Source organism: Camelus bactrianus, chromosome 2 (assembly GCF_048773025.1).
Source record: "Camelus bactrianus isolate YW-2024 breed Bactrian camel chromosome 2, ASM4877302v1, whole genome shotgun sequence".
Classification (NCBI taxonomy): domain Eukaryota; kingdom Metazoa; phylum Chordata; class Mammalia; order Artiodactyla; family Camelidae; genus Camelus; species Camelus bactrianus.
The window spans coordinates 57,709,894-57,723,639 of NC_133540.1; the positions used below are offsets into that span (position 1 = coordinate 57,709,894).

Consider the following 13,746-nt stretch of genomic DNA (forward strand, 5'->3'; position numbering starts at 1 on the left):
ACTAGCATCACTCCATGAATCAAAACCTTCAGCTGACTCACTAGACTTGCCAACTCATATCACCTGGAAAATGTCATGGAGCCAACTTCTTTTTATTAATGCAGGTCATTCTATAATGTATGAATATCAATAAAGTATATGAAGCGGAGATGTTGCTGAAAAAGAGAGGATAAACAATAGAATTGCTCTAACCACAAAAGTACAACGTTATCAAATAATTCTCACCAACCAACAAGCAAGACTCAAGAATTTTAGAATAGGTGCAGTCTGAGGCGGATGTGGTGTGCTGGCATGCCTCCACAGTCCCCCTCTTCTTCTGGTGGCCATCCCCAAGTTTCTGAGCCCAAGTTTATTTATGTATTTATTTAGTCTTTCAAAGGTAGAGCTCAGGATACAACTTGATCCCACCAATGTGAACTTGTATAAGATTGGAAAAACAGAACTGAAGGATTATATTCCCCTGGCTCCAGCTGGTGCTGCTCCAAGGCATGATCTTGGAGACACTGGGTATTTTTGCTTGAACGTTCGAGTGCCTAGTCATCAGCTCAGTGGGTGTCCAGGGACATTGGTAGCGGGGCAGGTAGAACTTCCTGAGCCCTGGAGAACTGTTATGACAGAGCCCTGGTGAACACGGCAGGTCTCCAGCAGCCTCCCTGTGCCCCGCCCTCCTGAGGAGTGGGCGTGGCTCCCTGACGTGGGAGTCTTTCCTATGGGCCTTGTGAAAATTCTCTGCCAGCATTGTAGCAACCCATTCCTGCACTAAATCTCTGTCTACTTTCAGTAGCTAGAATTCTTGTAGCAGAGCAGTCCAGATGCTTGGTCAAACACAGTTTTAGGAAATAAGAATTCACTGAATCGGTCACCATTCTATAGGTAATTTTGATTTATAAATTTTGATTGGTCTTGAACATACCACATTCTAAGCTATATATAGAAAACAAACTATGAGCTCCTTGTGGAAGGAATTTGTATTTTATTACCTCTGGTGTCCCTCATTTCATATGATGTCCAGCATGTAATGTAGCTGCTCAGGAAATGACTGCTGATTGGATAAACTAATCAAGTAATTTCATCCATCTATCCAACTTTATTTTTTTTATTTTAATTTTTTAAAAATATCATGTTAGGTGTAAGTTAATTATAGCTGAGATTATTTCGGTTTTTTTTTTCATATTCAAGTTAATAGTTTTTACCTTTAAAATTTCTTGGTGTTCTATGTGACAAATTGCCTAGTTAATTCTCTCATTTTAATTTTTGATGTATACACTAAACAACAATTTCTGCTGTATAAAAGGCAGCCATTCCAGCCAAACCATGAATAGATCTAAAAAAAGTTCAACAGAAGACTGAAAATACTGAGACACTTGCATATTAATTTATAAATAGTTGAGGGAAGGTACAGCTCAGTGGTAGAGCGCATACATGCACAAGGTCCTGGGTTCAATTCCCAGTACCTCCATTAAAAAAAAAAAGTATGACATTAAAATCATGCTTTCATGTGTTTAGATGCTCAGATATACATAGTTGAATTTGAGTTCCAAAAGCATTAGATAATTATTATAAGGTAATTTCATCAGAATATTGGACAAAACTGATGACATTTTGTCTTTTCCAGTCCTCTTCATTGACACTATGAAGTAAAACTGTTTAAGAGGTACCAATTTTGTTATTTTATAACAAGGAGACTTTACATCACCACTAGTCTGAGTAAAGGATCAACTACTCAGAACAGTGAGCCAAGATTATTTCTATTCATTTGTGATTATGATTATATTATAAATAAAATGCAATATAAAGCCAGAATATAAAGCATCCAGGAGAGCACAGATTATGTTAGAATTACTATGGTATCATGGAGAAATGACAGGCATGCAATTTTGTGCCAAAAACAAACCTCTGTTCATGACTCAAGGTATAAATATCAAACTAAAATCTGAATTACATCTGTAGATTCATATCTGGGCTTCAATCTCTTTTCTTTACTAACTTACTCCTAACCAAAGTCATATAAATAAAAGAAGACACTAGGCCTTCAGTGAGAGATGGGGCTAAAAAGAGCTCTGCCAAGAGCTATTTCTCTCTCCATAGCTCTCCCTTTATTTTCTACAAAAATCTCAACTGACACCCTGGCTGGTTTCAACATATTTTCCTGTGGGCATGTAACGAACAGCAGCAGCAAAGCCAGCTCCCAGGTCAGCAGACTTCACATTTGCTCTACTGAGCAAGACAGACTCGAGGAACTAATAATCTCAGAGTCACAGCCAGTGAGCTGCTTTCATCTCATACTTAGGGAATCTAGGCTCATTACATGTTTGATAGGGAAAAATATGTTGATGGAAATACATGGGCACTTTAGGGTAAAGAAGCATCAAGGGCAGTGATATGAAAGGACTTTCAAGAAACTTTCTGTCTCTCCATTCATTGACATTTCTGACAGCTTGAGACAATGAGAGCAGATGGTGATGTGGAGAATTGGGGTGCTCTGGGAGACCTCTTGAGGACTTGGGTACCACCGGTTGAGTCTTGCTTGTTGGTTGGTGAGAATTATTTGATAACGTTGTACTTTTGTGGTTAGAGCAATTCTATTGTTTATCCTCTCTTTTTCAGCAACATCTCCGCTTCATATACTTTATTGATATTCATACATTATAGAATGACCTGCATTAATAAAAAGAAGTTGGCTCCATGACATTTTCCAGGTGATATGAGTTGGCAAGTCTAGTGAGTCAGCTGAAGGTTTTGATTCATGGAGTGATGCTAGTGGCCCAGGCTCTCTCTGAATGAAGAGAAAAGTAGATTAACATCCAATTAGTAAGTGTGCATATAAAGGGAGAAAAAGTGGGAGTGAAAGTGACCTGCTTCAGCACAGAGCCAGAAGTCTGGGTTACCGCATTATACACAAATCCATGTCCAAAGATGGAACAGCTTCCTTTAGTCAAATAAGGTATGAAGACATAGAGGCATAGCAGGTAAGGAAACAGATTCCAAAGCATCAACAGCTGTAATCGCTTGTCAAGTGACATCACACTATGGATTGTCAGTATGATAGTTCAGTGTCAGTACAATTAGTTGAAACGTGAAAAATGCCATTTACTTTGTCCACATGATGTCAAAATGTCTCTTTGTCAGTTTTTCATGAATTACTGCAAATGCCTTGTTAAACGATAGACTTTCCAGGCTCTTTCATATAAATAACATTTTATAGGACTAAAAGTCTTGAAATTATTTCATCATTTTAAAAAAAGCAAGTATTTCTTGGTTCATAAATATTCATAGAAACATAATTATTTTGTCTTCCACTTAATGTTCAGTCTAAGATGAAAATGCACATGACTAAACCAAAAATATCTCCTGCCAGTCTTTAATTTTAGTGTTTGCTAGATGTTTCAACCATATACTAATACAAATTTAAGGTTTCTCTAGTAAGGCATCCATCTTATGGCAGATCCACCTGTTTGTCAGATGTTATCATTTTATTTTCCTGATTCAGATGAAATGCTGTTCACGAGATTCAATTTCTAAAATAGCCTTTTTTTTCAAAAGGTTGGAACCATTTTTATATCTTGTGTCCACTGCACTGTGTGTTATTACACTCTATATACAATTTATATATGCATTTGTTAGGTGGAGTCCTGCAAAAGGAGGAAAAAAGAAAAAGCTTTAAATGGGCATTTTCAGGTCCATACTTTCCTTGGAAAGCAATATGGGGAGGGATACTAGACTCTTGGCGAGATTGCATTATGATGTAGTGACCCTGAAAATAGGGTCAGAAGGAGGTCTCCCTGCTAACTGGAAAACTAATCAATATAATTCAATATAAGGACTGGCGCCCCCAAATCATATAACTTCTCTCCTTTTCTGTTCCTCTCCGCTATCAACCCTGAGACTCCAGCCCCCTCCGCCTCATGGTTATCCCCTCATTGCTCATACACTCATAGTCCTGCATGTAGGCAAATACTCACAAAAAATTGTAAGAATCTTCTATCATTGGTTACGTGTATAAAAGCCAAGAACTTTAAGCTGAATGTCATTTTCATATTCAACTTGTTTGAACTGAGATTTATCTGAAATGAGATTTAATTTACTTAAAACAATAACTTGAGCATGGAGCTTTAGTTTCAGGTAAAATAAATGTGTAGAATTGTATTTTCTCCTAATAGATCTATTTTATTGCTAATGCCAAAACCCAGTTATTTAGATTTGTAGGAGGTTATCAGACAAACTTCTCTGTGGACTGGGCTGCATTTGATTCAGATCAGGTACACTTACTGAGAAGGAGAGCAAGACAAAGGGTAGAAGGTCACTGGTGACTAATTTTCTGAAAACTAGCAGCTTGTGTAAGTAATAGAACATTTATTGCCTTTCGATGTTGTCCCGGCAATGAGCTAGAAAATCCATAAGAATTCCCAGCCCTAGCCTTTATTAAGGCATAGCCCTGGATTAGTTTAATGTGCAATTTAAAGTCACTGCCTGCCAATACTTTGCTTACTTTTCTTAAGTAGGGCCACTTTCCACCCCGACTCCCCAGTCAAGTTGTCAAAAAGATTAAAAAAAGAGAGAGGTGTACTTTTTAAAAATTGTTTGAGAGAGAGTCTTTTTCCAATCTAAGATGTGCATTTATTTTTTCTTATATAGTACCGATCCTGATAAAATGACCAACCCCCAGTGAAGCAGTTATTATTCACAGGAAATTCACAAACGCAGAACATGAGGCCTGTTCCCTTTGTACCCTTCTGCCACCGACTCAGGCCGACCAGGCCTTAATAGCCCAGTGCTTGTGAAACTGTTTTAGTATTTTAATATGTAATTCCAATAACAAAGTAACTTTTAAGACTCAAAGTGTTTTCCAAGTAGAAAAGTGTTAAATGTTTAGAAAAGAATGAGTCTTAATATTAACACTGTCAGATAAGTGGATAAGAAAGGAAACTAACAGTATTTGATGCTAAGCACAGTGTATACTTTATCTCTGAATCCACTAGACAACATCATAAAGTAGACTGCATTATCATCTTTATAAGGATGAGCAAACTGTAGTTCTGGAAGTTTAGAAAACTAGCCAAAGTCATAGAACTAAAAGAATTTGTTAATTTTGCTGTAACCTAAATACCCCTAATTCTTTTTACATGACTCTACACTGTCTTCCAGAAATATGTTGTGGGTCAGAAAATCCTTCAGGCTTCTGATAATGTCTCTTATTAAACTAGATCTTTCAAACCTCTGAAGCATGTTGAAAAAATGCCAACTAGTCTTTTCACGTGTTTAAAACAATGTGGTGGGTGGGAAGTGAGTATAGCTCAGTGGCAGAGCACATGCTAGGCATGTAGGAGGTCCTGGGTTCGGTCCTGGTTCAATCCCCAGTACCTCCATTAGTAATAATAATAAATAAATAAATGAACCTAATAACCCCCCCAAAACAAACAAAGAAAAAGAAAAAACAACATTGAGTCCAAGCTCATAGAAAAGTAAAAGAAAGTTTCATAAATAGAGGGTTTATAAAGGAAGCTTATTTTCTTTGGTCATTAACTCAAGAAAATGAGAATTGGGCCTGAATGCAGATATCAAATGAAACAGAAAAAAATACAAACAAAACTATGCTAGTACTTCTTTGCTCTTTTTTCTTGATAGACGTTATTGTTAAATAGTGTTAAAATTTCTAAAGTTAATATTAAATATTGTGAAAACAGTATTTCAGAGTTAGCTTATTATTCTAATACTTGTTTTGCCTTAATCATAAAAATAACAATGGGGTAGGACTCTGTTTTTAACCATGTTGATATTTTTGTTACTGCCTACAGTTCTTAGCACACAGAAGGTACTTCATGAAGGTCTGGGATTGGATGTAATGGCCAATGAAATACTTCCACCAAAGTCTTCATACATTTGAAAGCTGTAACACAGAATATTCAAATAGAACAGAACTGTTCCTCTCTTAGTTTGGACTGATGTGCCAATAAAATAGATATCCAGTATCAAAGTAAGACTAATTTTCAGTACAGACTTTTCAGAAGAAATGTCTTAGAGCTGAGCAGGGTGTGTGGGGGCTTCCCATCTGAAACAACTTAAGCCTAAGGATGGGCTCTTCCTTAGGAAGACCCAAAGAACTAGAGAAACTAATTATTGAAGTGAGAGTGTTTGTGACAACCTGAGGGTAATGCCATCGGACATTTAAAGCTGGACATTGTGAGCAATGACAAGGGAAGATTAAACCCTCTTGACTCAGCATCCTGGTGGATCGGGTTGATATGAGAATACTGTCCCTGCTAGGTTCTTTGTTCACATGCTGTATCAGAGACCACATTTACCAATGGCACAAGCAAGAAAAAAGACTGTTTCTCTCATTTCAGTCTAGGGGGAAGTAGTTCACCTCTGCTCTTCAAGGCTGTCCTGTCTACCAGCACTGTATTTTTGTGGTGGAATCCCCATCAGAACGTTTGAGGATGGCTTGCTTCTGCTTTCTTATGTCATCAGCAGGAAGCATGAGTGGACACATAAAATGGGAATTTGGATAATGAGAAGATTTTTGCTGCATCAGAAAATATTTAGTGGGATGAATAACATTTTAGTTAGCTTTAAAGTTTGCGTAGCTGTTCCTCTGGGTGGAGGAACAGTGGGGGATGCAGGAGGTAGGACAGCATGACAAAAACGTCATGGAGATAGAAAAGTAGATAAATGCAATGCTGGTTTGAGGAAGACAAGTCTTTCTGGCTTGCCTACAAAAGTTGTCTGTTCATAAACTATGTTCCAGCTAACTTTTTTTTTTTAATCTATTCTACTGTTGATGGGAATTTGGATAGTTTCCAGCTTTTCACTGATGCAGAGAGTGCTGCTCTGAACATTTAAGCATATATCCTTAGGTGAACATGCTTACACATTTCTGATGGGTATAAACCTAAGAATAGCTGAGTGACAGGATGCAGATATGTTCCACTTTACTAGATACATTTATTGAGCATGTTGGTATTCTCTTTTGTAGAGTGTATGTTTAGAAAGAACTTTGCCCATTTTTTTAGTTGCCTTTTTGTTTTTGTTTTGTTTTCCCTATGGACTTTATAGGCATAATCTATTGTCAGAGGACTTCTAAAAATTATCTTAGAGGGACTGTAAAACCTATGGGACCTACTAGAAATTCCATACAGGTCTGGGAAAGAAAGTGTCAACACAGTGAGTTCGACAAGGAGTACTAAGAAATAATTTTTTTTGTGATTGAATCTTACTAAGCCCAACTCATTGAATAAAACAGTTATCCTTGAACACATTCTCTATTTATACTAAATATTTCTGTGTATATGTGTGTGTGTGTGTGTGTATCCATATTTTGTTTATTTACCAAAATGAGGTTGTGTTACATACACCAATTTCCTTTTCACTTAATTTACATTATTTTATGGACATCTCTCCAGGTAAACACACAGGCATGCTTCATTATTGTAAATACTTCAGGGCTTGGCTCTGTCGTAATTCATGCAACCATTCTTTTACTGATGTTGCCAAGTTTTTGTCCTTACAATGTTGCTATAAGCATTCTTGTATATAAATCCGTATATATAAATGCATATGTACGTGTATATGTATATATGTAGGAAGAATGTTTATAACAACAATGTATTTTGTTGTTGTTGTTGTTAACTGATACAGATTAAATTCCCAAAGTCAAGTTGCTTTATCAAAATTTGTATCAGTGGTGAGGCCCTAGGTTCAGACACAGTGTTTAAGCACTCTGGTTAAGGAGCTCACTTAACCTCTTCTATATTATTAAAAGAGCAGACTGAGTAGCTCTCATAATGATCAGTTCTCTCGCACCTTCTGGTTTTCCTCCACATGTTCATTTTTTGTACTTGTCTAGGTTTGAGCAGCCCTTCGTGATGGTGCCAAGCAGGGACCTCAGCAGGGCTGAGTTGTGTGCTCTCCCCGCACATTAGGAAGGCAGTAAGTGTGGTCTGGCAGCACATTTACTCCTCCTCAATGATTTCTAGGTGAAACATGTAACATAATGACAACAGGTTGCATTTGCTTGTGACTTGACAGCTGGTCCAGGCTAGTACTGGCTTGAGAATTCACCTTGGAATCAGCCCACATCCACTCACTAGGATTAAAAAAAAAAAGAGCATGCAGGCAAAATATTGCCTTTTAAAAATCTGTGTTTCTCAGTCTTTAGACTTTTCCAAATTTAATATGTGTAAGATTTTTTAATATAAATTACTTAATGGGCAGAGCCCATAGACATTTCTATTTATGCCTTCCTTTCTCTCTATAAAATTTTGATGAGCAATGAAGGAAAAATTGTAAAACAAAATGTTTAGAATTTTTAAGTAGCTCTCTTTTGAACTTCAGAACGACACATGGGTGATCTGCCCCCCACCTATTCCTCCAATACCATCTTTCACCAAATCTTCTTTTGCTTTTGGTGGCTGTGTCTCACTGGTCTTCATTCAGCTTCTTGCATATATCAAAGTCTTTGGATTCAAGGCCTTTGCACATGCTATTTCCACCCCTGGAAAGCTCTCCTTCTTCCTGACTTCCTAAACTCCCTTGCATCTGGTTAATCCCTACTCACCTTTCATATCTTGGCTCAGATGTTACTTCCAAGGAAGGCTTTCCTAAGCCCCCTAAACTAAGCCAATTTCTTTTCATACTCTTTCATTGCACGTTGACCCTTTTCTTCGTATTGCTTATCTCAGTTTATAATATCTATTATTTGTATGATTATTTGATTTCTAGCTGTCTCCCCAGTTGTTCCAGAAGCTCCATGAAGAGTTTCCATTTTTTTTTCTTATTAGTATATCCCAGTAGCATAGTACAATGTCTCTCATAGGGTAAGAGCTCAATAAATATTTCTAGAAAAAAGAGAATATATTTAGATTTTCTTTGGTGCTTCTAGATCCAGTTTGAGATAATGTGATCTTCTAAGTGGAATATACAATGCAAGAATTTATGTAGATTCTGTGTGAGGAAATGATCTTTTTTTAAAAAAAAATAAAACAATTAATAGGATAAGAGTTTGTATCAGAATAAAATAAGAAAAATTGGTATCAGAAAGGTCATTCACATGCATGAAAAACCCTGCCTGCAGTTTACTCAGTTTCTCAGGAATGTTCTACATGATGTATAAGGTGATAATATATGCAGGGGTTTATCAACATTTCACTGGACTTCTGACCTTGTCATAGGCTAGGAGAACTTAGTTGAAGGGCTGAGATACCTTATAAATCCTATAGAAGCTAGACAGAGAAATTCTTTCTAAATTTTTTAGTGTACATGTTTATATTTCAGACATGGGGAGAAATTTGGTTTGCTGGAGGAAATAATCGTGGGTGGTGGGCACTGAGCAAGACAATATGTGGTACTAGAGGCAGCAAGGGTAGACCACCCGGAACCAGCAGCCCGTTGTAAGAATTTTGAATTTTACCGAAGGATCCTAGAAAGCCACTAAAGTTTTTAAAATAGAGAAGTACATGATAAGACTTACAGTTTTAAAAGGTCTTTGTTCGCTCTATGAGATTAAGCAAAGATTCATTCAAGGAAGAACTTTGAGATTTTTTTTTTTTTTAGTGATCAAGATAAAAGATGCTGGTAGACTGGGCTAGTGTGGCCACAGTAAATATAGAGAGAAACAGACATATTTGAGGGGAAGATATCAAGGATGAATCTCAGATTTATACCTTGAGGAAGTGAGTGGATTAAGCAACTGATACTGTTTGTTGTAATGAAGCTGACTCCAGGAAAATAAGGTAAAAGGAAAATTAAGAGTAGATCTCTGGACAAGGTACCTGTTGGACATACAAGTGGTTTATATGGTTGTGAGGCACAGAAGAACAATCTAGATTGGAGATACAAAGGTGAGTAGCACCCACATCTGAATATCATTTAGAATGATGGAGCCACATAGGAAACCGGAAAGAGGTCACCAGTGTATTGGGAGGGAAGGTAAGAAAATATGGCACCACAAGGAAGGAATGGTCACATTTGGCAAATGCTGCTGAGTAAAAAGGAAGTTGAAAGTAGAAAAAAAAAATGTTATTTTATTTTGACTCTTAGCTTGGGCTGACAACAAAATACATAGGCTGAGTGACTTAAACAACAGAAGTTTATCTCCCACTCTTCTGGAACCTAGAAATCCAAGCTTTTGGCACCACTCCTGGTGAAAACTCTTCTTGGCTTTCAGATGGCCGTATTCTCAATGTAGCCTACATTCTCACTGTAGCTGAGGGATCACCTCTCTTGTGTCCCTTTCATAAGGACGCCAATTTCATTCAGGAGGACTCTTCCCTCATGAACTAATTACTTCCCCCAGCCCTACCTCCAAAGACCATAGTGTTGGGCATTAGGGCTTCAATAGATGGATTTTGGAAAGAGATGTTCAATCTATAGCAGATCTGGTAACCCAGATCTCATGGATAGTTTTCAGTGGAATGGCAGTGCTTGAAAAAGGATTGATTAATTATTCTCATGGAATGAGCTGACTAGTCCAGGCATACACTTCAAAGTTGTGGTTTTAAAATTTTCAGCCTGTATGTCACACTCAACTTGCAATACTTTTTTTAGTATCTAATTAAAAAGAATTGTTGTCAATGACTAAAACTCAAATTTCACATAAAAATGCTCTTGAGAAAAAAAGAACCGCAAGATCTGAGCCTTGTTTCTGTGTGGCAGTAATGAGCTGGAGATGAGCAGCTGGCTGTTTGCCCCAGTAGGTGGTTGCCTCTGCTCTCCAATTTACTACACTCCCAACCAGTCCACCACCACCTGCTTCATGTCACTTGCCTAGCCTTCCAGACATCTAAAATTGCTGCTCCTGCGTTAAAGGTTTGCATTGGTGCAAGCAACTTAAGGGAGGAAATATGTGTCCCCTTTTTTGTGCTCCAAAATATGTCACACCAGCTGCTGTACTAAGTACACAATAAAGTTCTGTTAAATTGAGTTGACTTGGGTTTTATAAAATTGAGTAGCTTCAAGGAGATATTGGGAAACTCATGAAAAGAATTTTTAAGAGGGTTGGAGGACAAACTAACTTCACAATTTCATCAACATTTGAGCTGACCGTTTTCACTCTTATAGATAGCTCTGCTACACAATCCCAACTGTGTATTTTATTGAGATATTGTCTGCATCTGTGATCATCTCTGATATGGTTAATTGTTTGAAAATTATTTTTGCTATTAAATAATTTCTAATTTGTAAAGTTTTTCATTGATGTATAACATGGTCGATACAATTTCCAAAGGTAGTGTCAAATTTTTACTCCTTCCTATCCTGATAAACAATAGGAGCAAATTTAGTGACTTGAGAGCGTGAGATGGATTCTACCCTTGAAGACCAGGAAGACATGTGGCACCAACATGCATCAGGGCAAGAAAGAGGTCTTTTGTGTAGCCCATCCTAGTAATGTAATTGATGGGCAGAAGACAGAAGTGGGAACTGCCAATCTCCTACCACATATGTCCTGAATTTGCTTCTACATTGTGGAAAGAGTGTGTATATTTATATCTCTTTCACAAGAACTCTGAGAGCTAAAAATTAAAACATATGATACTAGCTTAGTGCCTAGCAGTATTATATTTAATACGTATCCCGTTCTTCTTTTCAACCAGCAGTAAGGTCAGGTAAGAATGGTGAGATTGGAGGTATAGGAAACATATCCAATTGTCAATTCACAAATCAATTAGTTTATTGCACACAATTAGCATGCAACACAGGTTAGTCGAAGTAGGCAGAGAAGAGACGAGGGTGATGGACCACTCCAAGAAGAATCCGGGAAGGAGGCATCTCAGCATGAGCAGTGGTCTCCAGGCTGGCAATTGGTCTTGCGAACGCATGAATAGGAAGCCACGTTCTGTTCTGGCAGAGCCTCGGGCAGTGTCTGAAACAGCTCTCAGCATCGTGGAGGGGAGCCTTCCAGCAAAGAGCCTTCAAGTTGCTTGGCTCAGTGGTTTCATTTTAAGGGATCTGCCAGTAGGGTGTGATGGTTATGTTCCAGGGGGTCTTGCCTCTATTGTTACTCCTTCTGTTCCAGTGAAGTATTTTCACAGATATTGCCAAACAAATTCCTTACCTAAAGTAACACTCTTAATTTATCACTTTAAGTCACTCACAGTCTTAAACTGTACATTTCAAAACAACTAATATGGGAGTTCACTTTGGCCACTTTAACTCCATTTTGAGCTACTTAGCATAGCTTGAATTCTGTGAGTTTCACACAAGATAAGTAGATATCATAGCATAATTACATCATAATAATACGCAACGAAACAGAAATATGTGAACCATAGTCAAGAAAAAAATGTCGGTCAACAGAAACAGGCCTACAAACATCCTGAATGTTGGAGCTGACAGCTGAAGATTTTAAACTATTTTTGATAAAAATTTTATAAAACCCAGAGTAAAAGATAAGTAAAATTGTCAGGATACATTTGGAAGCTATAAAAAAGAAACAAATGAATTACTCATCTGAAAAATACAATACAAAGACAATATGAAGTAAAAAATCAGGATACATTTGGAAGCTATAAAAAAGAAACAAATGAATTACTCATCTGAAAAATACAATACAAAGACAATATGAAGTAAAAAATCAGGACATTGAAAAGAACAGAAGAAAGGATCAATAAACCTGAACACAGATTAACACAAAGCATACAAACTGAAGCACAAAGAGAGAAAAGATTATTAAACCAGAGTCTCAATTTGTACTCAAATACCCATAAACAAGGAAATGGATTAACCAGCTGTGCTATATCCATGTAATGCAATATACTCAGCAATAAAAAGAATCAGACTATTGATACATTCACTAATATAATGAATCTCACATGTTCACAAGCAAAAGAAGCCAGACATCAAAATTATGTGTATAATTCCATCAGATAGAATTCTAGAAGAGGCAAGACTAAGCTATGATGATGGAAATCAGAGGAGTGAGATCCAGTTGAAGTGTGTGAGAATTAACTGGAAAGCTCCACAGGGTACCACCTAGAGTGATAAAAATTTTACTTATCTTAATAGGGATAGAGAACTTATGAGTGCTCACATTTATCAGAACTCCATGAAATAAACACAGAACGTCAGTATATTCTGTTGGGATTAAACCATACCTGATTTTAAAATTGTTTAATTCAAAACAAAATGGCACTGGCTCAAGCACCACACTTGGCCTCTTTGTGGACCCACCCTGGCTCCTCCTCTCCCAGTTCCTGTCAAGCAGAAGCACGAGAAGACTTGATATAGTGCTTAGAAGCTCAAAGTTCTGAAAGGGATAAAATCCAAAAATAAGAAGTTACCCCAGTGGCCAATGGGGGCTTTCTGATACATGTTTTACAATAACTCTTAATCTATTTTTTTCCTAAAAAGTCCACCTTTAAACATATGATGTTTGTACTGTAAAAAGAAAGGAATAAAGAGGACATTCACTCTTTCCAGATAAAATTCCAGATGCTGAAACCACTGGAATAGTATTTGAGAGGAGTAAGAATACCACGAGGTGAAGGCTGGGGATACCATATGCAGTCCTCTGGATCGTCCTCCTTGTGTGCCTAGTAGGACATTACTTGGGGATACTGGGGTAAATGAACTGCAGGGTACTAATAATAATTTATGGGATTCAGTCTTACTATTTACAGTATTTTTCTATACGTTATCTTCAGTCTTAAAATAACCGAATGGAGTCAACTTTAGAGTCTCTATTTTACAAGTGTAGAAACGAAAGTGGCAGGGATGTGATTTACTTCGTGAGTGAAAGAACCAAGACTGTAC

The 13,746-nt window shown here is 37.3% G+C and overlaps 1 long non-coding RNA gene across 2 annotated transcripts in view; it reads left to right on the forward strand.

Moving 5' to 3' along the window:
- LOC123616473 (uncharacterized) overlaps nt 1-13,746 on the forward strand; it is a 93,910-nt gene that overhangs the window by 39,828 nt on the left and 40,336 nt on the right. The gene's annotated exons all lie outside the window — the stretch shown is intronic.